Genomic DNA, 26,752 nt, shown 5'->3' with positions numbered 1-26,752 from the left:
CTCGCCATTGTTACTATAGCACTTAGGTAAACAATCACAGATAGAAGAGACATTCCTCAAATGGCAGCACATTGCCACTAACAACTCGTATGGTCGTACAAGAAAGATCACACCTGTTAGCTGGTATGTGCCAGCCATGTGCCACATGAAGATTAGCACTGGGTTGATGATATCAAAGATATGACATCCACTACTATTGTACTGGGCTCTCTAGTATTAGAGGACTAGTCACACCAATCAAAATGTTGACAAGCATTGTGCCAATCCGATCACTCCTTTCAGGTGTGTCGGAGGGCTGATCACATAAAATAAAATATTGAGTATTTCATGGGGGGCCAGGAGGATAGCTCATGGGGTAATGTCTCTGTCTTGGAAGCTAGACAACACAGACCAACACAGGTTCAAATCTCATGCTTAGAGACTGGTCTCCAGTATATAGAGGGTAATTCATAGAAATTCGCACAAAAATGGCGCACGCGGCTGGCGCACAGTGTCCCCGTGCGATACACTGCGGCAGCCGCGTGCGAAAAAATCCTTTTCATCGCACAGCGTATTCATGGATTTTAGCCTCCGAAACCAGCCATGGCGCAGAGTGGCGGAGCACCAGTTACGCCCCCAGGAACGCCCTTGCGCAAGGAAAAGCCTTCACAATCCCCAAATCATCGCAAAGGGCTGCGCTAACCCTGGACCAGTTCACAGGGCTGGCAAACAGCAAACGCCAAGCGGGGAACGTGTATTTAAGTGGTTCGCGGGAAGTCCCACACGCGATTGTCCTGGGTACGTGTACATCAGGAGTGCGTGGGAAGTAACGCATGCTATTCCATCCAGGGGTGCGCGGAAAGTATCACACGCAAAAGCAGCAGGGTACGTGTCTCTCAGGGGTGCGCGGGAAGTATCACACGCAAAAGCAGCAGGGTACGTGTATTTCAGGGGTGCGCGGGAAGTATCACACGCGATTCCATCAGGGTACGTGTATTCCAGGGGTGCGTGGGAAGTATCACACGCAAAAGCAGCATGGTACGTGTATTTCAGGGGTGCGCGGCAAGTATCACACGCGATTCCATCAGAGTACGTGTATTCCAGGGGTGCGTGGAAGTGTCACATGCAAAAGCAGCATGGTACTTGTATTTCAGGGGTGCGCAGGAAGTATCACGCGATTCCATCAGGGTACGTGTATTCCAGGGGTGCGCGGGGAGCACCACACGTGAATTGCATGTGTGGGTCCTCCCAGGTGTTCCCTCTACACCCTCCACGGCCCATGCAAGTGGCCCACACCACAGGGGCCTACCCTGCACATGTCCCACAGGCACCCCATCCACCATGCCATGCCCCCCAGCCAACCCACATGTCACCTTGCACTACTGCCCACCAACGCATGTCCCCCTGCACCCCCAGCCACCAGGGGCATCCTCCAACAGGCCCCCACTCAAGTCCCCTATCACCCCCAGCCACCAGGGGCAGCCTCCACCAGGCCCCCACTCATGTCTCCCACCACCCCCAACCCACAGCCACCAGGGGCAGCCTCCACCAGGCCCCACTCAAGTTTCCTATCACCCCCACCCCCCAGCAGTGCAGGGGCAGCCTCCACCAGGCCCCCACTAATGTCTCCCAGCATCCAGGGGCAGCCTCCACCAGGCCCCCACCCATGTCTCCCACCACCCCCACCCCCCAGCAGTGCAGGGGCAGCCTCCACCAGGCCCCCACTTATGTCTCCTACCACCCCCAGCCACCAGGGGCATCCTCCACCAGGCCCCCACTCATGTCTACCACCACCCCCACCCTCCAGCAGTGCAGGGGCAGCCTCCACCAGACCCCCACTCATGTCTCCCACCACCCCCAGCCACCAGGGGCAGCCTCCACCAGACCCCCACTCACGTCCCCTATCACCCCACCCCACAGCAGTGCAGGGGCAGCCTCCACCAGGCCCCCACTCATGTCTCCCACCACCCCTACCCCCCAGCCACCGGGGGCAGCCTCCACCAGGCCCCCACTCAAGTCCCCTATCACCCCCACCCCCCAGCAGTGCAGGGGCAGCCTCCAACAAGCCCCCACTCATGTCTCCCACCACCCCCATCCGCCCAGCCACCAGGGGCATCCTCCACCAGGCCCCCACTCATGTCTCCCACCACCCCCACCCCCCAGCAGTGCAGGGGCAGCCTCCACCAGGCCCCCACTCATGTCTCCCACCACCCCCCAGCCACCAGGGGCAGCCTCCACCAGGCCCCCACTCAACTCCTCTATCACCCCCACCCCCCAGCAGTGCAGGGGCAGCCTCCACCAGGCCCCCACTCATGTCTCCCACCACCCCCCAGCCACCAGGGGCAGCCTCCACCAGGCCCCCACTCAACTCCCCTACCACCCCCACCCCCCAGCAGTGCAGGGGCAGCCTCCACCAGGCCCCCACTCATGTCTCCCACCACCCCCACCCCCCAGCCACCAGGGGCAGCCTCCACCAGGCCCCCACTCAAGTCCCCTATCACCGCCACCCCCCCAGTAGTGCAGGGGCAGCCTCCACCAGGCCCCCACTCATGTCTCCCACCACCCCCAGCCACCAGGGGCAGCCTACACCAGGCCCCCACTCATGTCTCCCACCACCCCCACCCCCCAGCAGTGTAGGGGCATCCTCCACCAGGCCCCCACCCATGTCTCCCACCACCCCACCCCCCAGCAGTGCAGGGGCATCCTCCACCAGGCCCCCACCCATGTCTCCCACCACCCCACCCCCCAGCAGTGCAGGGGCAGCCTCCACCAGGCCCCCACTCATGTCTCCCACCACCCCCAGCCACCAGGGGCATCCTCCAACAGGCCCCCGACCATGTCTCCACCACCCCCACCCCACAGCAGTGCAGGGGCAGCCTCCACCAGGCCCCCACTCATGTCTCCCTGCACCCCCACCCCCCAGCCACCAGGGGCAGCCTCCACCAGGCCCCCACTCATGTCCCCCATCACCCCAAGCCACCAGGGGCAGCCTCCACCAGGTCCCCACTCATGTCCCCTATCACCCCCAACCACCAGGGGCAGCCTCCACCAGGCACCCACTCATGTCTCCCTGCACCCCCACCCCCCAGCAGTGCAGGGGCAGCCTCCACCAGGTCCCCACTCATGTCTCCCACCACCCCCACCCCCCAGCAGTGCAGGGGCAGCCTCCACCAGGCCCCCACTCATGTCTCCCTGCACCCCCACCCCCCAGCCACCAGGGGCAGCCTCCACCAGGCCCCCACTCATGTCTCCCACCACCCCCACTCCCCAGCCACCAGGGGCATCCTCCACCAGGCCCCCACCCATGTCTCCCACCACCCCCACCCCCAGCAGTGCAGGGGCAGCCTCCACCAGGCCCCCACTCATGTCTCCCACCCCCCAGCATCCAGGGGCAGCCTCCACCAGGCCCCCACTCATGTCTCCCACCACCCCCAGCCACCAGGGGCATCCTCCACCAGGCCCCCACTCATGTCTCCCACCACCCCTACCCCCCAGCAGTGCAGGGGCAGCCTCCACCAGGCCCCCACTCATGTCTCCCACCACCCCCACCCCCCAGCCACCAGGGGCAGCCTCCACCAGGCCCCCACCCATGTCTCCCACCACCCCCACCCCCCAGCAGTGCAGGGGCAGCCTCCACCAGGCCCCCACTTATGTCTCCTACCACCCCCAGCCACCAGGGGCATCCTCCACCAGGCCCCCACTCATGTCTACCACCACCCCCACCCTCCAGCAGTGCAGGGGCAGCCTCCACCAGACCCCCACTCATGTCTCCCACCACCCCCAGCCACCAGGGGCAGCCTCCACCAGGCCCCCACTCAAGTCCCCTATCACCCCACCCCACAGCAGTGCAGGGGCAGCCTCCACCAGGCCCCCACTCATGTCTCCCACCACCCCTACCCCCCAGCCACCAGGGGCAGCCTCCACCAGGCCCCCACTCAAGTCCCCTATCACCCCCACCCCCCAGCAGTGCAGGGGCAGCTCCAACAGGCCCCCACTCATGTCTCCCACCACCCCCACCCGCCCAGCCACCAGGGGCATCCTCCACCAGGCCCCCACTCATGTCTCCCACCACCCCCACCCCCCAGCAGTGCAGGGGCAGCCTCCACCAGGCCCCCACTCATGTCTCCCACCACCCCCCAGCCACCAGGGGCAGCCTCCACCAGGCCCCCACTCAACTCCTCTATCACCCCCACTCCCCAGCAGTGCAGGGGCAGCCTCCACCAGGCCCCCACTCATGTCTCCCACCACCCCCCAGCCACCAGGGGCAGCCTCCACCAGGCCCCCATTCAAGTCCCCTACCACCCCCACCCCCCAGCAGTGCAGGGGCAGCCTCCACCAGGCCCCCACTCATGTCTCCCACCACCCCCAGCCACCAGGGGCAGCCTCCACCAGGCCCCCACTCAAGTCCCCTATCACCGCCACCCCCCAGTAGTGCAGGGGCAGCCTCCACCAGGCCCCCACTCATGTCTCCCACCACCCCCAGCCACCAGGGGCAGCCTACACCAGGCCCCCACTCATGTCTCCCACCACCCCCACCCCCCAGCAGTGTAGGGGCATCCTCCACCAGGCCCCCACCCATGTCTCCCACCACCCCACCCCCCAGCAGTGCAGGGGCATCCTCCACCAGGCCCCCACCCATGTCTCCCACCACCCCACCCCCCAGCAGTGCAGGGGCAGCCTCCACCAGGCCCCCACTCATGTCCCCTATCACCCCCAACCACCAGGGGCAGCCTCCACCAGGCACCCACTCATGTCTCCCTGCACCCCCACCCCCCAGCAGTGCAGGGGCAGCCTCCACCAGGTCCCCACTCATGTCCCCTATCACCCCCAGCCACCAGGGGCATCCTCCACCAGGCCCCCACCCATGTCTCCCACCACCCCACCCCCCAGCAGTGCAGGGGCAGCCTCCACCAGGCCCCCACTCATGTCTCCCTGCACCCCCAGCCACCAGGGGCAGCCTCCACCAGGCCCCCACTCATGTCTCCCACCACCCCCACTCCCCAGACACCAGGGGCATCTTCCACCAGGCCCCCACCCATGTCTCCCACCACCCCCACCCCCCAGCAGTGCAGGGGCAGCCTCCACCAGGCCCCCACTCATGTCTCCCACCACCCCCACCCCCCAGCATCCAGGGGCAGCCTCCACCAGGCCCCCACTCATGTCTCCCCCCACCCCCCAGCCACCAGGGGCATCCTCCACCAGGCCCCCACTCATGTCTCCCACCACCCCTACCCCCCAGCAGTGCAGGGGCAGCCTCCACCAGGCCCCCACTCATGTCTCCCACCACCCCCACCCCCCAGCCACCAGGGGCAGCCTCCACCAGGCCCCCACTCATATCTCCCACCACCCCCACCCACCAGCCACCAGGGGCAGCCTCCACCAGGCCCCAACTCATGTCCCCCAGCCAACATGTCATCACAATCTAGATCCCTGGCTCCTATGGTCAGCCTCCAAATGCCAAACACCCACCCGAGTATTGCATCCACCTACTTAGAAATGGCAATAACATAATAGAACCCCAAATGCAAGTTTGGAAATGAACACATGTCCCTCACATACACCCAATGGGTGTCAGTGAATCTCAAAACCCATATCATGATATGCATGAAACCAATGAGATGATACTACACATTGAAGTTTGAACAAAAAATATGTATTAAAAGAAACATAAATTGAATCAAAAATAAACAAACAAAAATGGGAATTCAAAAAAATAAAAAGCAGCATGTCCGTGAAATAAAGCAAAACCAAAAATCATAATCCAAAGGAATGGTGTCCAAAGTCACAGTCCACAAAAGAAAATCCAATGGAAAATTATAATTGAAAGCCATTGCTCCATGGGTAAATTGTAAAAAAGAAAAGTGAAACTCCAACACTCAACTATATACAGATAAACAAGCCAGGGTCCATGATCCCAACAGAAGAAATGAAACCTATCTAATAACACTACCTAATAAAAAAAAACTATATACAAAAATGTGGCCCATTGTCCAAAAGGTCCAAAAAAATGCAAAACCAAAGGAAACCTAACACTAACTACAGAACTATTTACAAGGGCAGCGGGCTAGTCCGACGGCTCACTTTTGGATGTCCCGGGCCAGGGCATCATCGAACTCCTGCTCAATGTCCCGGAGGCGGTCCTCCTCCATGGCCCCGAGGGTCCGCAGGGCCGTCGACGTGTCCACCTCCAACCCCCTGCGGATTGCCTCGAGGCACTCGGCCCGCCTCAGGGCCCTCCGCATGGAGTTCTCCGCCCTGACCATCGTGAGCCGTGCCTCTTCCGCCCGCGGCCGCTCCGCATCTATGGCGTGGCCCAACCTCTGCCACACGGAAGACACTTTCTGTCCTGGGTCCTCCTGCCCTCCGGCCGATGCCTGCCCCTCCGATGTCGAAGGCCCAGAGCCATTATGGCTCCCACTGTCATGATGCCTACCTCCAAGGAGCCAGGTCCGACCCAGCAACCTCAGAGGCAGGCATCATTTCCCCCAGGGGAGTGCCAGCGGGCCCAAGCTGGGGCCCTTTGGACGCAGTCCTGGCGCCTTAGGCGCCAGGCTCATGTTGGACCTCTGTCCTGGCGCCTTAGGCACCAGGCTCATAAAGCTAGACATGTGTTCAAGTGTTTTAATGTGCACTTACCTGATGCAGACCATGCTGCCACATCCAGGCCCTCTTGAGGCCTGAATAGGAACTACTTTACCTGTGAGACTACTTTCCACCCGGGTGTGGTCGGGGAAGGATACATACCTGATCGGAGGAAGGATACAAACTTGGAACTTCTTCCAAAGCTATTTAAACCACACCCGATCAGCAACTCACGCTTCGCGCTGTTCTGCTCCTCGCAGCTGGACGCTCACCGTGTCAGCTCCTGCATCTGGACTTCAGCCACGCCTGTCAGCATCCTGGGTCACCTGCAAAGGGAGACAAGAGACCTACCAGCTAATCTGCACCACGGAGACATCACCGACGATCCTGAAAGGGAAGACATCATTTTTAAAAGCATTTCGTTACGATCGCTGCAGCGCTGCATTTCACTCACCTTTCCTGGGTTCCTCCATCTTCAGCAGCGATCATCCGGATACACAGCCACTTCCCAGAGCCTAGAGAGAAAGACAAGAATAAGAGGTGAGAGAAGGAAGGGAATAGGAAAAACCCAGTTTCCTTCTAAGACTTACCTGTTGGGTCATTCCCATTTCATTTCGGGTCTTGCTGCTTCCAAGCAGGACCCCGGCCCCTATGGGGAAAAAAGACAAAGACATTAGATGAGCGAATGCAAAAACATCACCTGAGCGCTCATCTAGGACTTACCAGATCTTTACTGGAACTGCACGTTTCACTTCGGGTCGGCGCCATATTTCTGGCATTCCGAACCCCGGCCCCTATGGGGAAAAGACATCAACATCAGCGCTTTGTTGCAAGAAGTCTCCAAAGGAATCTTCATTCATCACCTGAAAAAAGACAATGAACATTATTATTTAAAGCTTGAACTTTTGAACTTGCAACAGAACTTTTACAGCGCCTTACCAGTATAATCAAGCTTACCTGAACTCCCATCCAACCTCAATCCAGTGAAGTAACTGGGTTCAACGCGCCCCTGCGTCAGAAGCAGGATGGAGAGCTCGTCCTTTCAGACCCTAAGGTGAGACTTCACGGGGAATCGTGGAAGGGTATCGTGGAGGGTTGGAAGAAAGTGGGAGGCTTGAGCATAACTCAGTCAGTAGGTAATACTCCCTTTTCACGCACAGGGGAATATTTCTGCGAGCCGGAGAAGCCAGAGTAGAGGGCCCTTCCTGTCCATCTTCAGAGTCCTGCGCTTCACCATTGAAGAAGCATCAGCACTCGAAGCTAGACCTGCGCCTCCGTGGGAATCAGGCGAGCGTTACAGAACGCGAAGCCTACCCACAATTTCCCACCCGGGCGCTATGGAGACTTCCGAGACTGACCAGTTGGCCCAGCTTTTGGGGGAATTACGGGCAGAGGTGCACTCAGCCCGCCAGGAGACTAACGCTCTCAAAAGAGAACTGATCTTATCTAAGGAAAGAACTGATGACCTAGCCAAAAGGTTATTACAGGCCCAGGCAGGGCACACTCCTTTACCTAATTCCGGAGACATTTCCACATCAATGGGTTTGAGTAACCCGGTACAAATTAATCTACCTGGACACATGCCTTTGGCCCCGCCTGAACGTTTTGCGGGGGATCCCAAGAAATATGCCGTCTTTATGAACCAATGTCGTTTACACTTTCTATGCAGACCCGGAGCCTTCCCTAACGACCAGACCAAGGTAGCCTTTATACTATCTTACCTCAGTGGCAGTGCTGCCGATTGGTCTATTCCATTGGTAAATCAGGATGATCCCATTCTCCAGAATTTTCAGGGCTTCCAGGCCAGCATGGAAAGATTGTTCGCTCGACACTCTCAAGGACAGGCCCTTGATAACGAACTGCTATCCTTACGACAAGGTAATCAGGATCTTCTATCCTACATAGCCACCTTTAACAGACTGGTTGTGGAAACTGGATGGCCAGAAAGCAAAAGGATCACATTGTTTCATCGAGGCCTGCGCGGAGAGCTTAAGGATGTTCTAGCTCAGATAGTAAACCCACCCCAGGTCTGCGCAGACTACATTGACTTGGTGGTTCAACTTGATCACAGACTTCAAAATAGAAAAGCAGATCGGTTCAAGTATGAAAACCGAGCACCGATCAAAACCCACGCTACCTCCAAGAGTACAGACGTATCTGAACCTATGCAAATCGGTGGTGTTAAAGGACCATTAACGCAGAAAGAACGAGAGAGAAGGCGGCAAATGCAACTTTGTCTGTATTGCGGGACTTCCGGTCACTTTCTTCGAAATTGTCCAGTTAAACCACTTAAGAAGGTGGTTGGAGCTACTGATAACGAATTAGTGACACCTGATTCGGGAAACGACCTAGCCCGGCAAGCGTAGGGGTCCGCTTGCCGAGCTTGAAAACTAACTCTTTGACCTCGCATTTCGTCATGCCAATGGTGCTCGTGGACCCAAAACAGCCTCAGCAGTTGCATGCCATAAAAGCATACATCGACAGTGGAGCTATTGGAAATTACATAGACCGTGAATTGGCTTCCAGGATTAATCTTCCTCTCCGCCCGAAAGTAACCCAAGATGTCATTACTACAGTAGATGGAACCGAAATAGCCTCAGGGCCTGTAACGCATTCCACTCTTGAAGTGACACTGGTGGGTCAGGATGGACATCGGGAAGCAATCGTGTTTGATGTGATCAAGGCCCCACAATTTCAAGTAATTCTTGGAATTCCTTGGTTAGAAACACATAATCCCAGAATTGACTGGCGAGCAAAAAAGATAAGTTTTCCTGATTGTGAACCAACTTGTTATCCAAGAAATCCAGCTATGGGTCTAGCCACAGCAACTTCCACCCCTGTACAGCTACCGTCAGAATACCAAGAATTCCAAGACGTTTTTCAGAAAGAACAGGCTAACACGTTACCTCCCCATCGGTCTTATGATTGCCAGATCGATCTGGTACCCAATGCTCAACTTCCTTGTAGTAGGATTTATGCTCTTACGGAACCTGAGAACCTGCATTTGCGTCAGTATTTAGATCAGTACCTAGCCAATGGTTTTATTCGCCCGTCCAAGTCTCCTGTCTCTTCAGCTCTGTTCTTCGTGCCAAAAAAAGAAGGCGACCTTAGAACGTGTATAGACTATCGCGCCCTAAATCAAATAACGATTAAGAATCGTTATCCTCTGCCCTTGATCCCTGAGCTTATCGACCAGGTGAAAGACGCTTGTGTGTACACCAAGTTAGATCTCCGAGGAGCTTATCACCTGGTGCGCATAAAAGAAGGCGACAAATGGAAGACTGCATTCCGCACCAAATTTGGGCTCTTCGAATATCAGGTGATGCCCTTCGGTGTGTGCAATGCATCTGCCGCCTTTCAGTACTTTATGAATGATGTTCTTCGGGAACTTATCGATGTCTGCGTCATTGTTTACATTGACGACATCCTGGTGTACTCTTCTTCAGAATCTGATCACAGAAAACATGTTAGGGCAGTTCTTGAGAAACTGCGCCAGCACAGACTATTTGCAAAACTCGAAAAATGCGTTTTTCATACCACAGAAGTTGAGTTTCTCGGATTCATCCTGACACCTCAAGGAATCCGAATGGACTCGCGAAAGGTGGACGCTATCCTCAAATGGCCATCTCCAAGCTCGGTGAAGGGAGTTCAGAGCATGCTCGGCTTTGCCAATTTCTATCGAAGATTCATTCCGGAATTTTCCCGAACAGTCCAACCCATCACAGCTCTTCTAAAGAAAAACAAACGCTTCGAATGGACTCTTGAGGCCGAACAAGCCTTTCAGGACCTGAAAACCAAATTCACCTCTGCACCTGTATTGATGCACCCGCACCCAGATCTCCCGTACATAGTGGAAACCGATGCTTCCAGTTCGGCCATGGGAGCTGTCCTGTCGCAAAGAGACCCAAAAACTAACCAACTACACCCAGTGGCCTTTTGGTCCAGAAAATTTTCTCCTCCTGAAATCAACTACGCAATTACCAATAAAGAGTTACTGGCCATCAAATCTGCTTTCAAGGCTTGGCGTCACTACCTTCTCGGGGCAAGACACACCATCACCGTAATTACGGATCACAGAAACTTACAGTATTTAAAGACGGCCAAAGCTCAATCTTCACGACAACTCCGATGGGCTCTATTCTTTGCGGAATTTGATTTTGTAATTACCTATCACCCTGGCTGCAAGAATGGAAAAGCAGATGCCTTATCCCGGATTGGCATGGAAGAACCTAATTCGAGCTTAGAACCTGTGCCCATCATACCTGAGCAAAGAATCTTAGGCTTAACTTCATTGCAATCTATTGAGGATATCCAAACGCAAGTAAAACAACTTCTAGACTCTTCAACCTTACTGGAATGGAGTCAAAAGGGTCCTCATTACACCGTTAAGGATGACTTACCCTACTTCCAGGAGCGGTTGTTTCTGCCAAGTAAAGAATTGCAAGAACTTGTTATTGCCCATCATCATGAATCTTTAATGGAAGGACACCCTGGTATCGCTAAAACAGAGGAAAAAATCAAACGCCACTTCTGGTGGCCTTCTTGGAGAAAAGACATAAAGTCTTTTGTACTGTCTTGTGGAATTTGCGCCCAAAACAAGGCTCAAAAGAAAAGGCCAGCCGGCCTACTTCAACCCTTGGATATTCCACCGGCACCATGGCACACCCTGTCAATGGACTTTATAACAGATCTGCCTCCTTGTGCTGGTTACAACACAATCCTTGTAATTGTGGACCTATTCTCCAAAATGGCCCACTTTATCCCTTTAAAGGGTTTGCCTTCAGCTTCCACCTTGGCCAAGGAATTCCTGGAGAATATAGTTCGCATACATGGTTTCCCTTCCATTTTAGTCTCGGATCGTGGAAGTCAATTTATCTCACATTTTTGGAAGAAGTGTTGCCAACTAGCACAAATAGATGTGCGGTTATCCACCAGCCACCACCCCCAGACCGACGGACAAACCGAGAGAACCAATCAGACTCTCGAGCAATATCTTCGGTGCATGTTACACCAATCCGAGTTAAATTGGAAAGACATCCTTTGGATCGCAGAATATGCATACAACAATTCAGTGCATTCTGGAACCGGACAAATCCCCTTTTATACTTTGTATGGTCACCATCCTCGGACCTCTGATCTAGATCCACCTCTGACCCTGGAAATGCCTGCAGTAAATCATCTGCATTCCACAATAACCCGAGCCTTCAAAGAAGCTGCAACTCATTTACAGCAAGCCAAGAAAAAGTATAAAGAAAACGCTGATTTGCACCGAAGTAAAACTCCTCCTTACCAAGTAGGAGACCAGGTATGGCTAGCAACTAAACATTTACCCCTCAAGGGCCCGCGAACCTTCAATCCCAGATTCATAGGACCTTATCCCATCAAAGCTATAATCAACCCAGTGGCCTTTAAACTGGAACTACCGTCCAACATGCGTATTCATCCAGTTTTTCATGCATCACTTTTGAAGCCAGTACAACCAGGAACCCGATTTCCAAACCTCCAGATCCAGTTCAAATTGAAGGGGAATTAGAATTCGAAGTTAAAGACATTTTAGACTCCAAGGTGGTAAAGTCGAAACTCTTCTATCTTGTTGACTGGAAGGGATATGGACCTCAGGAGAGATCGTGGGAGCCTAGTAACCATGTCCACGCACCTCGATTAGTACAAAGGTTTCACCTGAGATTTCCGAACAAGCCCAAACCCCCGGAGGGAAGAACCTTGGGAGGGGCCTTGAGGGGGGGTACTGTCATGATGCCTACCTCCAAGGAGCCAGGTCCGACCCAGCAACCCCAGAGACAGGCATCATTTCCCCGAGGGGAGTGCCAGCGGGCCCAAGCTGGGGCCCTTTGGACGCAGTCCTGGCGCCTTAGGCGCCAGGCTCATGTTGGACCTCTGTCCTGGCGCCTTAGGCACCAGGCTCATAAAGCTAGACATGTGTTCAAGTGTTTTAATGTGCACTTACCTGATGCAGACCATGCTGCCACATCCAGGCCCTCTTGAGGCCTGAATAGGAACTACTTTACCTGTGGGACTACTTTCCACCCGGGTGTGGTCGGGGAAGGATACATACCTGATCGGAGGAAGGATACACACTTGGAACTTCTTCCAAAGCTATTTAAACCACACCCGATCAGCAACTCACGCTTCGCGTTGTTCTGCTCCTCGCAGCTGGACGCTCACCGTGTCAGCTCCTGCATCTGGAATTCAGCCACGCCTGTCAGCATCCTGGGTCACCTGCAAAGGGAGACAAGAGACCTACCAGCTAATCTGCACCACGGAGACATCACCGACGATCCTGAAAGGGAAGACATCATTTTTAAAAGCATTTTGTTACGATCGCTGCAGCGCTGCATTTCACTCACCTTTCCTGGGTTCCTCCATCTTCAGCAGCGATCATCCGGATACACAGCCACTTCCCAGAGCCTAGAGAGAAAGACAAGAATAAGAGGTGAGAGAAGGAAGGGAATAGGAAAAGCCCAGTTTCCTTCTAAGACTTACCTGTTGGGTCATTCCCATTTCATTTCGGGTCTTGCTGCTTCCAAGCAGGACCCCGGCCCCTATGGGGAAAAAAGACAAAGACATTAGATGAGCGAATGCAAAAACATCACCTGAGCGCTCGTCTAGGACTTACCAGATCTTTACTGGAACTGCACGTTTCACTTCGGGTCGGCGCCATATTTCTGGCATTCCGAACCCCGGCCCCTATGGGGAAAAGACATCAACATCAGCGCTTTGTTGCAAGAAGTCTCCAAAGGAATCTTCATTCATCACCTGAAAAAAGACAATGAACATTATTATTTAAAGCTTGAACTTTTGAACTTGCAACAGAACTTTTACAGCGCCTTACCAGTATAATCAAGCTTACCTGAACTCCCATCCAACCTCAATCCAGTGAAGTAACTGGGTTCAACGCGCCCCTGCGTCAGAAGCAGGATGGAGAGCTCGTCCTTTCAGACCCTAAGGTGAGACTTCACGGGGAATCGTGGAAGGGTATCGTGGAGGGTTGGAAGAAAGTGGGAGGCTTGAACATAACTCAGTCAGTAGGTAATACTCCCTTTTCACGCACAGGGGAATATTCCTGCGAGCCGTAGAAGCCAGAGTAGAGGGCCCTTCCTGTCCATCTTCAGAGTCCTGCGCTTCACCATTGAAGAAGCATCAGCACTCGAAGCCAGACCTGCGCCTCCGTGGGAATCATGTGAGCGTTACACCCACCACGTTGCTGCTGCTGCTGTGCCTCTGCCCGTGCACTGCCTCCTGCTGCCTGCACGTCCTCTGCTGGCTGGGGTGCAGTCGTTGATGTGGCCACCCCTGCTGGACGTACGACTCCCGACTGTGGCAGGGATGCCTCCTCCACCAGCCTGGTCGCACCGTCAGAGGCAGCTCCACAGGGCACCCAGGTGACTGATGGGTGGGAAGATGGCACGGAGGACGACTGGCACATAGGGGGTTCAGTTGAGGAGGGGGTCGCAGCAAGCCCCATCAAACGGAGGAATCCGGCCTGGGTGACCTATCCCAGTAGGCCGACGCGGTCAACGAGCCATTCGAGATGACGTGCAGTCTCCTCATGAAAAGACTGCTGGTCACCTCGCATGGCCCGTTGACGCAACGCCACACCAGTCAGGACAGGCTCAACCCGAACCCGGATAGCCACGTCCGCAGGCAGAGGAAGGCCAGTTGTTATGAGCTCATCCCCTGCCTGAAAACGGGTCTGGATGTAGGCATCCCTGCTGGTGCAAGATGATGCAGGGACAGGATCAGGGACAGGATTGCACACAGGCACCTCCGCGGCGGCCTGTGCTGCCTCCTGTCCCTGGTCCTGCACTGCACCACTAGCACCAGTGGAATCCCCACCTCCAGACCCCGTCTCTGTTGCTTGCACGGCCTCCTCCTCCACCAAACCCCCCACCAACCTGGATGACTCCGTGCCATCTTCCCCCGTTGGGCCCTGTGGGGTCCCAGCTGCCCGTTCTGCTGCCGAGGAGTCCAACTCCGACCTCCGCCTCTTGGACCTCCCCCCGGCAGCTGCGGCCTGGGACACGGCACCGGACTCCTCACTCCCCGACGAGATCACAACCTGGGAGGGGAGCCGGGCCTTGCGTCTCCGGCTGGCGGTGGGATCCCCGCCGCTGTGCTCCACAGCACCTTCTCCGCCCTCTTCATCAGTTGACGCTGCAGACAGGGAGAAATAAAACCCAGGCATCGGGGCACTGTACAATGGACACATATACACATGACAGTTGTACATGAGTGGCATTGGCAAACCTCAGACATGCCATCACAATCCCCAACACACATGTCATTTCAACTTGCACACATGAGCCATACCACCGCCATATCGCAACTGCTAGCACCATCCATACACATATAACAGCATGAGCAGGCAATGGTGAGCCAGACATCACATGCAACACAGGGAGTGCACTACACATGTACACACACCACCACACTTGCATGCATGTGTACACCTCTGCCAAGTGTCGCAGTGTTCAGATGGGCATCCATGTCACATCTGCCAATCAGGCTTCCACATCCCGCTGTCACATGCATCCATGTTGCATCACTGTTGCACCCTTGTCAAATACACACACATGCACATGTACACAGTGCTGATACAAGCAGCTGAAAACAACATACATGCGTGACTTCACGAACATGCCTACTTACATGCACATTCATCCAAACATGTGTGCCCACACAACTGCATTTGGCATGCAAGCCTACACACACAAGCACCATCCATGTCTCACACATGACAGCCCTCTCATGTGTTAGCCTCACAGCCCTGTACACCCCCACCCATGCTCGACCCCATACAAACAGATGTGCAACCTGCACACTACTGAAATATCACCGCACGCACAGCTTACAATCAGGATGCATGTACACTTACCGCTCGACTCCAGACGGGTCTGCCTCTCAAGGACCTGGACGTGGAGCGCTGGGGATATGCGTTCCAGGACCCTCATCTGAACTTTCGACAAGTAGCCCCGGCGGCCCTTAGCATCCGCTGCCTTCAAGAGGCGCCGGGCCTTGTTCAGGGTCCTGGACCTGAAGTCCTCCCAGCGCTTCTTGACATGTTGGAAGTCGCGGACTGCCACCCCCTCCGCGTTGATGGCAGTCACGATGTCCGTCCAGATCCGAGTCCGTCCTTCCTTGTTGGCGCGGGAACTTCCAAAGAGGGCATCATACTGCCCCAGGACTTGCTCCACCAGGACACCAACTTCCCTGGCACTGAAGCTGGTGCCCCTCTGCCTCTCTGGCCGGGAGTTGTCAGTGGTGCCAGATGTTGCAGTGCCCGACATGACAACCCCAGAGGCAGGAGTGGGTGGGCAACTGGGTCCTGGGGCTGGGCTGTGGAGCGATGGAATCCCAGTCGGGAGTCTTCGGTTCCAGCAGGGGTGGTCACAGCAACAGCACCCCTGGCTGATGTGCAGGCAGCAAATGGCAGGGCACGTGGGCAGCAGGCAGTCAGGCAGCAGCAGATGGCAGGTGGGAGCGTGCTCTGGGCTCTGGGAGGCAGTAAATCTGCTTTCTGGGCAGGAGCGTGGTCTTCCGTGTGCTTACGCGTGGCCAGCTTGATACGGAGTGATTTGGCACGTGAAAATCCTGCACGTCTGCGTGTAATTCGAGGAAAGGCCCTTAGCGGGTAAGCGCGTTTGCACGCATACGCGATTTCATTGGCCCAAAGGTCCCCATGCGCGCAGCTGTGACATCACGCGCATGGCCGTTGAGAATGGAGCGTGTAAAAATAAAGAGATACACGTCCGAGTGTCAAAGCGTGTAATTGGTGGAAATGGCCTCATCGCGTATGCGTGTCTGTGACGTGTGTATAAAAGGTACGTGTAGAACGCCATTTTCTTGTACGTGCTTTTCGTGTAGAGCGAGTGGGTGAAAATCTGTACTTCTTGTCGGTTCACACGCGATTTACTTCACAGCGTTTCCAGTTCATACTCCCTGTTACCTCCGACAGCTTTTTCTGTTTTCCTCTTTTTCCTGGGCCTGTTTCCTGAAACAGCGTTCCCTTCTACTGTTGTCCTGTCTCCTCAGACAGCGTACAATTCTTCTTTTGGCGGGGGTGTTGCCAACGCGCACACAAGCATATTTTTCACGCTTTTGTTCCTGGCAGACGGTGAGTCGCGCACGTATTTAACATCTGTGCTTGCCCCGTGTGTCGCGTACCCCTCCAAAAGTCATTCTAGGCTGCGTGTGACACGCATACGTTCATTCTTGTGTTTCTGGGTGCCACAACGTAGTGCAGGTTTATTTTTCCACGCACGTGGTCTAGGAGGGGTTGCGTGCACCTTACTTCCATTTTTTGGGCTGCCTGTGCGTTGCGTGACCCGTCATCTTTCCCCAGGGGTGACATACAGCCTTGCTAGAGCATTAGGGTACGATTACCATCTGGTACCCAACCCCTTTGACCCCCAATTGCCCAGGACACTAGTTCACATCGACTCCCATATGCACAATAACATCAGTGCCATGGCTGGGAGGCGAACAAGCCGAAAGGGGGGCAAAGGTGGCCGAGCCCCAAGTGGTGGCCGTGGTGGATCCGGTAGGGGACGTGGCCGTGACTTGCAGGGTGCCCCTAGCCCCCCATGTGTGGAGGAGCAGTCAGGGACACCCATGCCCCTCCCCCCTCGTTGAGGTTAACGTGGCTGACACCATCCATGCTCAGCCCTTGTTGGACCAGCCCACTGTGGAACCAGACCTGGCACAGGGTGACTCCATGGCTGACTTCCAGGTCAGCAGGTCTAGGCCACGTGCGCCGGTGAACGTTGGTGTCATCAGGCCACGTGGATCAGGGGCAGCTAGGTCCTCTGCTGCCCCATGTAGGCAGGCTGGGGAGGCTGCAGGGGCAGCTGCGGCTCCATCCACCCCACCTCTCACACACCCAGCCAGGACAGTGTCGGTCCAAGTCCATCATGCTGACATTCCCCCTGACACCATCACACTTGAGCTAATGCCTGCACCAACTCCCATGCTGAGTGTGAAATCCCACACTCCTAGTACTGAGTCCACCGGGGCTCCTGCCCCTAGTGTCCAGAGCGGCGTAGGACACTCAGGATCCCCACCACCTTCCAAGCGGAAGAGGAAGAGTGCTTGTCCAGTAGAGGCTGATGCCCCAGACACGGCTACACAGTCCGGCCCGTCAAGGAAGCCCAGCTTCAATGAGGCCGAACTGAATGCACTTGTAGAGTATGTGTCCGCACATGACCGCGAAATGGTGATTGTTGCAGGATCCAAGACCACACCTGCACAACGTCAGGCACACTGGCAGACCATTGCGGACATCATAAGTGCCCTTGGAATCGTGAGGCGCACAGCTACTGAATGCTACAAGCGCTGGAATGACCTGAAGCACAGGGCAAAGAATAAGCTGGCCTCAAGTCATGCCGCAACTCTAGTGACTGGAGGTGGGTCTCCAGCAGACGACATGGAACTCACTCCACATGAGCAGGTTGCTGGGACCTACGTCACGGAGGAACAGATCCAAGGCGTGGGAGAACTGGCAGATTACGAGGCATTGTCCGGTGAGTGCACATGCATGTGTGTGTCAACCATGTGCATGGTGTGTGTGGGAGGGCTTCTGTTTGGGTGCCAGGGGAGGGTGTGTGTGCCTGAGTGGTTTGGGTCACCCATGTGCCTCTTCCTATACATTCTGCGCACCAGCATTTGGGTATAGCAGCATCCCTTCTGCCAACATTAGACATCCAGCCCAACACCACGCCAGTTGCCCTTGGACTGTCATCTTGCCACAACATTGTTGCTCATTTACCTCTGTTTATTCAGGCAGATTGTTTGCATACCACCACTTTTACTCTGGATTTCTCAGTCCTATTGTCACATGTCTGACATGGCTATGGTACAGTGGACTGGCTTTGTTTCCTGGACATGATTTGTTTAGACATGTCCCTGTGCTATAGGGCCATTTTGGACTGGCAGCTCCAGGTTAAACATTTGAACCATTTAAATGGAATAATCAATTTCAATAGCAAACTGGACTGAATGAACAATTGGTGACCTCCTCTCCCTCTTCACTTCATGGCTAGCGTACATGCCATCTGTGTGATGGCATGTGTATTTGACCTGCCAATCACTGGCCAATGTGTGATGCCACTGCTAGGCAGCATGCATCAAATGTGTTCATCTTCCATCTTGGTGTCATCAATGTGTGCCATCTGCCTACCCTTCACACGCAGTGACGGTGCATGCATGGGAGGGTTTTAGTCATGTGGGACATGTGTCAATCAAATATTGTTTCTGTAGCCTCTCAGCCCTAATTGTGTGCCATAGTGCTAATGCCTGTTTCCATTTGTTTTCTTTTATGTATTTGCAGGGGATGACGCACTTGATACTGCTGGGGTTGTGGAGATGGTGCAGACCCAGAAGGGGTCTGAGGGCCGACCGACGACGAGTGAGGGACGTGGTGTGGTGGTGGGTGAGAACCCACAACTGCTGCAGGTCGTGCTCTCAAGGGGTGTCTCTGGCTGCACCTCCCCCGAGCTGTATTCAGGTGTCGATTCGGATGATGAGACCTATGTGCCGTCGCAGGTGAGTGTTCCTGGGAGGGATTCTGTTCTGTCCGACCCACCTGCACCAGGGTTAGAACCCTCAATGGGGATGTCAGTGTTGGCAGGTACGCCTTTGGTGGTTACGGATGCAGGGTCACACTCCGCGACATCTGATCCTGTTCCTGGGCCAGCAGATCAGAGGGGGAATGCAGTCCTGCAGCCTCAGGCAGTGCCGGCACAGCAAGGCGCAGTTCGCCTTGCCCCGGACAGGTGTGGTGCCCGCCGGCGTGGTGGCCGTCAGCCACCTGGCAATACCGCATGGGAGCAGTCCATATACGGTATGGCAACCCAACAGGCAGCATCATCAGAGATGATGGCTCAGGCCATGGATAGGGTGGCCACTTCCATTGTCCCCCCCGAAAGGCTGATGGAGCGACTACAGCAGGCAACAGACTCCATCTGCCAGTCACACAGGGAGGACATGTTGGCGTCCGACAGGGACAGGCGGGTGGCACTGGCGACTCTGCAGGAAGCCATTTCCATAGAGTCCCAGGGCCACAGGGAAGCCATGAGGGTGGAACTCCTTCACCTCAGGACGACTCTTGTTGAGCTTGAGGCTTCAACAAACAGAAGGACAGAACAGCAGCTGGAGCGTCTCACACGTACGCTCTCAGCTGAGATGCAGGCGCACAATTATCCTCCAGAACGAGACCTACCACACCCGCATGCTTGCAGCCATGGAGGAACAGACTACGGCTTTGCGTGGGCTGCCTCCCATAGTGCCACCACCTCCTGATGCAGCTGTAGAGGGTGAGGAGAGCGACAGCAGTGATTCTCCCACAATAGGGTAGCCGTGTAGGCCATGAGCCCATGGAGGTGTTTTTTTTCTGCAAGATCCAGACAGGTGGGTTTTGGTGTGCACCCTGTCCTCGGACCTCCTGGGTCGCCTCCCCCACCCCCCGGGCCCATTAATGGCCATTTTTGGGGTTTTTTTTGTTTTTTTTTGGGGACAGTGTGTTGCCTTGTGTGGCTCCCGTGGGCATACGCTGCATTGTGGCTGGGCACATGCAGGCTTGTCATGATTTTGGTTCAGATGCTTGGGTTTTTGTGACACACACCCCTCCTGCTTCCCGTTTCCATGGGCTTGCAAAGGGTGTGCCCAAGTGAAATTGACGTACATGGTGACATTGGACTCCCATTCGATGTGTGGGCAGTCTGTAGTCAATACTGTGTATACATTCATAGTGCATATTGTTGTTGTATTGTACACTGCATGGTGTATTGATATGTGCCTCTGCATCCATCTCATCCTCCTAATTTGCAGGTCCATTTCTCATGTCTTCACAAGGCGGTCCACCTTGAAACTGGAGTTCCTGTTGTAAGCAGTGCACCTACACTCTTGCGTGGTGCTAACACTGTATACTTGGAAGTGTTTGAAGTGCTGGCATCATCAGGTAGTGAGGCTAGCAAATTTTTTAAGTCTGTAATGTCATGTTTAAGGTAGGTTGGAGGTTGTGTAGGTGATTGGAATTCTTGGTAAGTATTTGGTAATGTGTGTTGTAGGTCCTGCATTACTGTAAGCATTTCATGTGTGGCCATGTTTCCATTAGGCACACTGTAGCTGATGACACTTAGGGCATGTTGTGTAGATTAATTTGTTTGCTCTCACATTGCATGACATGCCATGGTGTGTTGTGTGGCCGTGCCGGGGAAGGGTTGGGTGACATGGCACTGTTTTCATGTAGTATTTTAGAAGTGGGTATTCATTTCTGCAGCATGGAAGTGTGTATTTTGATGACACTGCATTGGTGGTGTTTGTGTAGGTAGGGATGCACACATTGTGACACTTCCACATGAACAATCTCAGGCTGCTATGGTACTGACAGTTGACTGTCCCTTTGTTGGACATAATTGTCAGGTCAAGTCATCATTGCTTATCAGATGGTATGTGCCAGGGCTGTGTGCACTCCACAGGGGTGTGATTTCTATGTGAAGTAATTAGCCACCAGCTGCGTACGGGCTGCCTCACCCCATGCCCTCTCCCCTCTCATGCGCAGCGGGCGTACATGTGATTGGGGATGTGGGGACACCACCATGTCCACAGCCAGGCCCCAGCGTGTTTCAACATTGTGCAGGACACATGCTGCCACTATGATCCTGCACACTACTGGGGGCGCATATAACAGCTGCCCGCCAGAACGGTCAAGGGAGCGAAAGCGTGACTTGAGCACTCCGAATGTGTGCTCCACTATGCCCCGGGTTGCAATATGGGCTGTGTTGTATCTTACCTCTGGAGGCGTGATGGGGTTCCGAATTGGCGTCATCATGTGGGTGCTCAGAGGGTAGGCACTGTCCCCTGGTGAGGAGGTGATGGGTATCATTAGTGGGGTAGTGACATAACTCTGCATCTGACATTCATGCATGTGCAGTGACATTCATACTCACCAAGCAGCCATGTATCGCCATGCCGCCCAGCTTCTAGGTCCCGGTTTAGGGTAGACATTCGGTAAATGAAGCTGTCGTGGGTGGACCCTGGATAGTTGGCATATACTGAGGTGATGATTCCCTTGGCATTACATACTACCTGCACGTTGATGGAATGCCAGTGCTTGAGGTTCCTATAGATGTGGTCAGATGCCCTGGGGGGACGTAGTGCCACATGGGTGCAGTCAATGGCACCTAGCACTTTGGGGAATTGTGCCACACCTAGCACTTTGGGGAATTGTGCCACACCGTAGAAATCGAGGGCGGCAGCCTGCCTTTCTGCAGGTGTCCTGGGCAGGTATATGTGCTTACGGACTGATGGGCGTGCAGTGATGATGTTCAAGACCAGGTGTAGGCAGTGTGACTGCGTGGCCTGTGACACCCCACCCACTTTGGCACTTGTCCGCTGAAATGATCCTGTGGCCAGGAAGTGCAGTACATTGAGGACCTTCTCCAGGGTGCTGAGTGCTTGGGAGCACAGGGTGGGTGATGTGAGGTCATCCTCCCACTCACTGACCAGGTCCAGTATTATGTGTGGTGGAAACCTGTACCTCCCATACACATGGTCATCAGGCATCCCAAAAAGGCTGGTTCTGGGAGTGAAAATTCGGGCCCTCACTAACCTCCTCCTTTGGTAACCCACGGCCACTGCTGCTAGGAACAGTATATTCATCCTGGCGTCTGAGCTTGTTTGTTGTTTGCGCACACTTTTATGCTGCGCGGGTCCACATACGCCAGCAGGTGTACGTGTTTCAGGATTGGACCATTTATTTTTCGGCGCGTCGTAGGCAAACGTGTGAATCTTCCCGCCCACCCCAGGAATACACGTAACATGCTCTCCCAGGCCCATTCGCGAGTGAATATTCCCGCCCACCCCTGTAATACACCTACCCCACCCTCACAGGCCCATTCGCGTGTGGAAGTTCACGCGCACACCGAAATACACGTACCCAGGTCAATCGCGTGTGGAACTTCCCGCGCACCCCGGAGTACACGTACCTAGGCCAATCGCGTGTGGAACTTCCCGCGCACCCCGGAGTACACGTACCCAGGCCAATCGCATGTGGAACTTCCCGCGCACCCCGAAACACACGTACCCAGGCAAATCACACTGCTGGGGGGTGGGGGTGGTGGGAGACATGAGTGGGGGCCTGGTGGAGGATGCCCCTGCACTGCTGGGGGGTGGGGGTGCAGGGAGACATGAGTGGGGGCCCGGTGGAGGCTGCCCCTGGTGGCTGGGGGGTGGGGGTGATAGGGGACATGAGTGGGGGCCTGGTGGAAGCTGCCCCTGCACTGCTGGGGGGTGGGGGTGCAGGGAGACATGAGTGGGGGCCCGGTGGAGGCTGCCCATGGGGGGTGGGGGTGATAGGGGACATGAGTGGGGGCCTGGTGGAGGCTGCCCCTGGGGGGTGGGGGTGGTGGGAGACATGAGTGGGGGCCTGGTGGACGCTGCCCCTTGGGGGTGGGGGTGATAGGGGACATGAGTGGGGGCCTGGTGGAGGCTGCCCCTGCACTGCTGGGGGCTGGGGGTGCAGGGAGACATGAGTGGGGGCCTGGTGGAGGCTGCCCCTGGATGCTGGGGGGTGGGGGTGGTGGTAGACATGAGTGGGGGCCTGGTGGAGGCTGCCCCTGCACTGCTTGGGGGTGGTGGGAGACATGGGTGGGGGCCTGGTGGAGGCTGCCCCTGGATGCTGGGGGGTGGGGGTGGTGGGAGACATGAGTGGGGGCCTGGTGGAGGCTGGCCCTGGGGGGTGGGGGCCTGGTGGAGGCTGCCCCTGCACTGCTGGGGGGTGGGGGTGCAGGGAGACATGAGTGGGTGCCTGGTGGAGGCTGCCCCTGGTGGCTGGGGGGTGGGGGTGATAGGGGACATGAGTGGGGGCCTGGTGGAGGCTGCCCCTGCACTGCTGTGGGATGTTGGGTGGTGGGAGACAAGAGTGGGGGCCTGGTGGAGGCTGCGCCTGGTGGCTGGGGGTGATAGGGTTCATGAGTGGGGGCCTGGTGGAGGCTGCCCCTGCACTGCTGGGGGGTGGGGTGGTGGGAGACATGAGTGGGGGCCTGGTGGAGGCTGCCGCTGGGGGGTGGGGGTGATAGGGGACATGAGTGGGGGCCTGGTGGAGGCTGCTCCTGCACTGCTGGGGGGTGGGGGTGCATGGAGACATGAATGGGTGCCTGGTGGAGGCTGCCCCTGGGGGGTGGGGGTGATAGGGGACATGAGTGGGGGCCTGGTGGAGGCTGCCCCTGGTGGCTGGGGGTTTGGGGTGATAGGGGACATGAGTGGGGGCCTGGTGGAGGCTGCCCCTGCACTGCCGGGGTTTGGGGGTGGTGGGAGACATGAGTGGGGGCCTGGTGGAGGATGCCCCTGCACTGCTGGGGGGTGGGGGTGCAGGGAGACATGAGTGGGGGCCCGGTGGAGGCTGCCCCTGGTGGCTGGGGGGTGGGGGTGCTGGGAGACATGAGTGGGGGCCTGGTGGAGGTTGCCCTGGTGGCTGGGGGGTGGGGGTGGTGGGAGACATGAGTGGGGGCCTGGTGGAGGTTGCCCCTGCACTGCTGGGGGGTGGGGGTGGTGGGAGACATGAGTGGGGGCCTGGTGGAGGATGCCCCTGGTGGCTGGGGGGTGGGGGTGGTGGGAGACATGAGTGGGGGCCTGGTGGAGGCTGCCCCTGCACTGCTCGGGGGGTGCAGGGAGATATGAGTGGGGGCCTGGTGGAGGCTGCCCCTGGATGCTGGGGGGTGGGGGTGGTGGGAGACATGAGTGGGGGCCTGGTGGAGGCTGCCCCTGCACTGCTGGGGGTGGGGGTGGTGGGAGACATGGGTGGGGGCCTGGTGGAGGCTGCCCCTGGATGCTGGGGGGTGGGGGTGGTGGGAGACATGAGTGGGGGCCTGGTGGAGGCTGCCCCTGGTGGCTGGGGGGCGGGGGTGATAGGGGACATGAGTGGGGGCCTGGTGGAGGCTGCCCCTGCACTGCTGGGGGGTGGGGGTGCAGGGAGACATGAGTGGGTGCCTGGTGGAGGCTGCCCCTGGTGGCTGAGGGGTGGGGGTAATAGGGGACATGAGTAGGGGCCTGGTGGAGGCTGCCCCTGCACTGCTGGGTGGTGGGGGTGCAGGGAGACATGAGTGGGAGGCTGTCTCTGGGGGGTGGGGGTGATAGGGGACATGAGTGGGGGCCTGGTGGAGGCTGCCCCTGGGGGTGGGGGTGATAGGGGACATGAGTGGGGGCCTGGTGGAGGCTGCCCCTGCACTGCTGGGGGGTGGGGGTGGTGGGAGACATGAGTGGGGGCCTGGTGGAGGATGCCCCTGCACTGCTGGGGGGTGGGGGTGCAGGGATACATGATTGGGGGCCCGGTGGAGGCTGCCCCTGGTGGCTGGGGGGCGGGGGTGATAGGGGACATGAGTGGGGGCCTGGTGGAGGCTGCCCCTGGTGGCTGGGGGGTGAGGGTGATAGGGGACATGAGTGGGGGCCTGGTGGAGGCTGCCCCTGCACGGGTGGGGGTGGGGGTGGGGGTGCAGGGAGACATGAGTGGGTGTCTGGTGGAGGCTGCCCCTGGTGGCTGGGGGTGATAGGGGACATGAGTGGGGGCCTTGTGGAGGCTGCCCCTGGTGGCTGGGGGGTGGGGATGCAGGGAGACATGAGTGGGTGCCTGGTGGAGGCTGCCCCTGGTGGCTGGGGGGTGGGGGTGATAGGGGACATGAGTGGGGGCCTGGTGGAGGCTGCCCCTGGTGGCCGGGGGGTGGGGGTGATAGGGGACATGAGTGGGGGCCTGGTGGAGGCTGCCCCTGAGGGCTGGGGGTGATAGGGGACATGAGTGGGGGCCTGGTGGAGGCTGCCCCTGGTGGCTGGGGGTGGGGGTGGTGGGAGACATGAGTGGGGGCCTGGTGGAGGTTGCCCCTGCACTGCTGGGGGGTGGGGGTGGTGGGAGACATGAGTGGGGGCCTGGTGGAGGATGCCCCTGGTGGCTGGGGGGTGGGGGTGGTGGGAGACATGAGTGGGGGCCTGGTGGAGGCTGCCCCTGCACTGCTGGTGGGGTGCAGGGAGATATGAGTGGGGGCCTGGTGGAGGCTGCCCCTGGATGCTGGGGGGTGGGGGTGGTGGGAGACATCAGTGGGGGCCTGGTGGAGGCTGCCCCTGCACTGCTGGGGGTGGGGGTGGTGGGAGACATGGGTGGGGGCCTGGTGGAGGCTGCCCCTGGATGCTGGGGGGTGGGGGTGGTGGGAGACATGAGTGGGGGCCTGGTGGAGGCTGCCCCTGGTGGCTGGGGGCGGGGGTGATAGGGGACATGAGTGGGGGCCTGGTGGAGGCTGCCCCTGCACTGCTGGGGGGTGGGGGTGCAGGGAGACATGAGTGGGTGCCTGGTGGAGGCTGCCCCTGGTGGCTGAGGGGTGGGGGTGATAGGGGACATGAGTAGGGGCCTGGTGGAGGCTGCCCCTGCACTGCTGGGTGGTGGGGGTGCAGGGAGACATGAGTGGGGGCCTGGTGGAGGCTGCCCCTGGGGGGTGGGGGTGATAGGGGACATGAGTGGGGGCCTGGTGGAGGCTGCCCCTGCACTGCTGGGGGGTGGGGGTGGTGGGAGACATGAGTGGGGGCCTGGTGGAGGATGCCCCTGCACTGCTGGGGGGTGGGGGTGCAGGGATACATGATTGGGGGCCCGGTGGAGGCTGCCCCTGGGGGGTGGGGGTGATAGGGGACATGTGTGGGGGCCTGGTGGAGGCTGCCCCTGGTGGCTAGGGGGTGAGGGTGAGAGGGGACATGAGTGGGGGCCTGGTGGAGACTGCCCCTGCACTGCTGGGGGTGGGGGTGCAGGGAGACATGAGTGGGTGTCTGGTGGAGGCTGCCCCTGGTGGCTGGGGGTGATAGGGGACATGAGTGGGGGCCTTGTGGAGGCTGCCCCTGGTGGCTGGGGGGTGGGGATGCAGGGAGACATGAGTGGGTGCCTGGTGGAGGCTGCCCCTGGTGGCTGGGGGGTGGGGGTGATAGGGGACATGAGTGGGGGCCTGGTGGAGGCTGCCCCTGCTGGCTGGGGGTGGGGGTGATAGGGGACATGAGTGGGGGCCTGGTGGAGGCTGCCCCTGAGGGCTGGGGTGATAGGGGACATGAGTGGGGGCCTGGTGGAGGCTGCCCCTGGTGGCTGGGGGTGGGGGTGATAGGGGACATGAGTGGGGGCCTGGTGGAGGCTGCCCCTGGGGGGTGGGGT

The 26,752-nt window shown here is 57.4% G+C and overlaps 1 protein-coding gene across 1 annotated transcript in view; it reads right to left on the bottom strand.

Moving 5' to 3' along the window:
* LOC138580141 (putative DBH-like monooxygenase protein 2) overlaps positions 1-26,752 on the bottom strand; it is a 460,802-nt gene that overhangs the window by 67,626 nt on the left and 366,424 nt on the right. The window lies entirely within an intron of this gene.

Source organism: Ambystoma mexicanum, chromosome 3p (genome assembly GCF_040938575.1).
Source record: "Ambystoma mexicanum isolate Mex_15411 chromosome 3p, UKY_AmexF1_1, whole genome shotgun sequence".
NCBI classification, from domain to species: domain Eukaryota; kingdom Metazoa; phylum Chordata; class Amphibia; order Caudata; family Ambystomatidae; genus Ambystoma; species Ambystoma mexicanum.
Note: the sequence above shows the minus strand (reverse complement) of the source record. Positions and strands in the feature narration are given on the sequence as shown.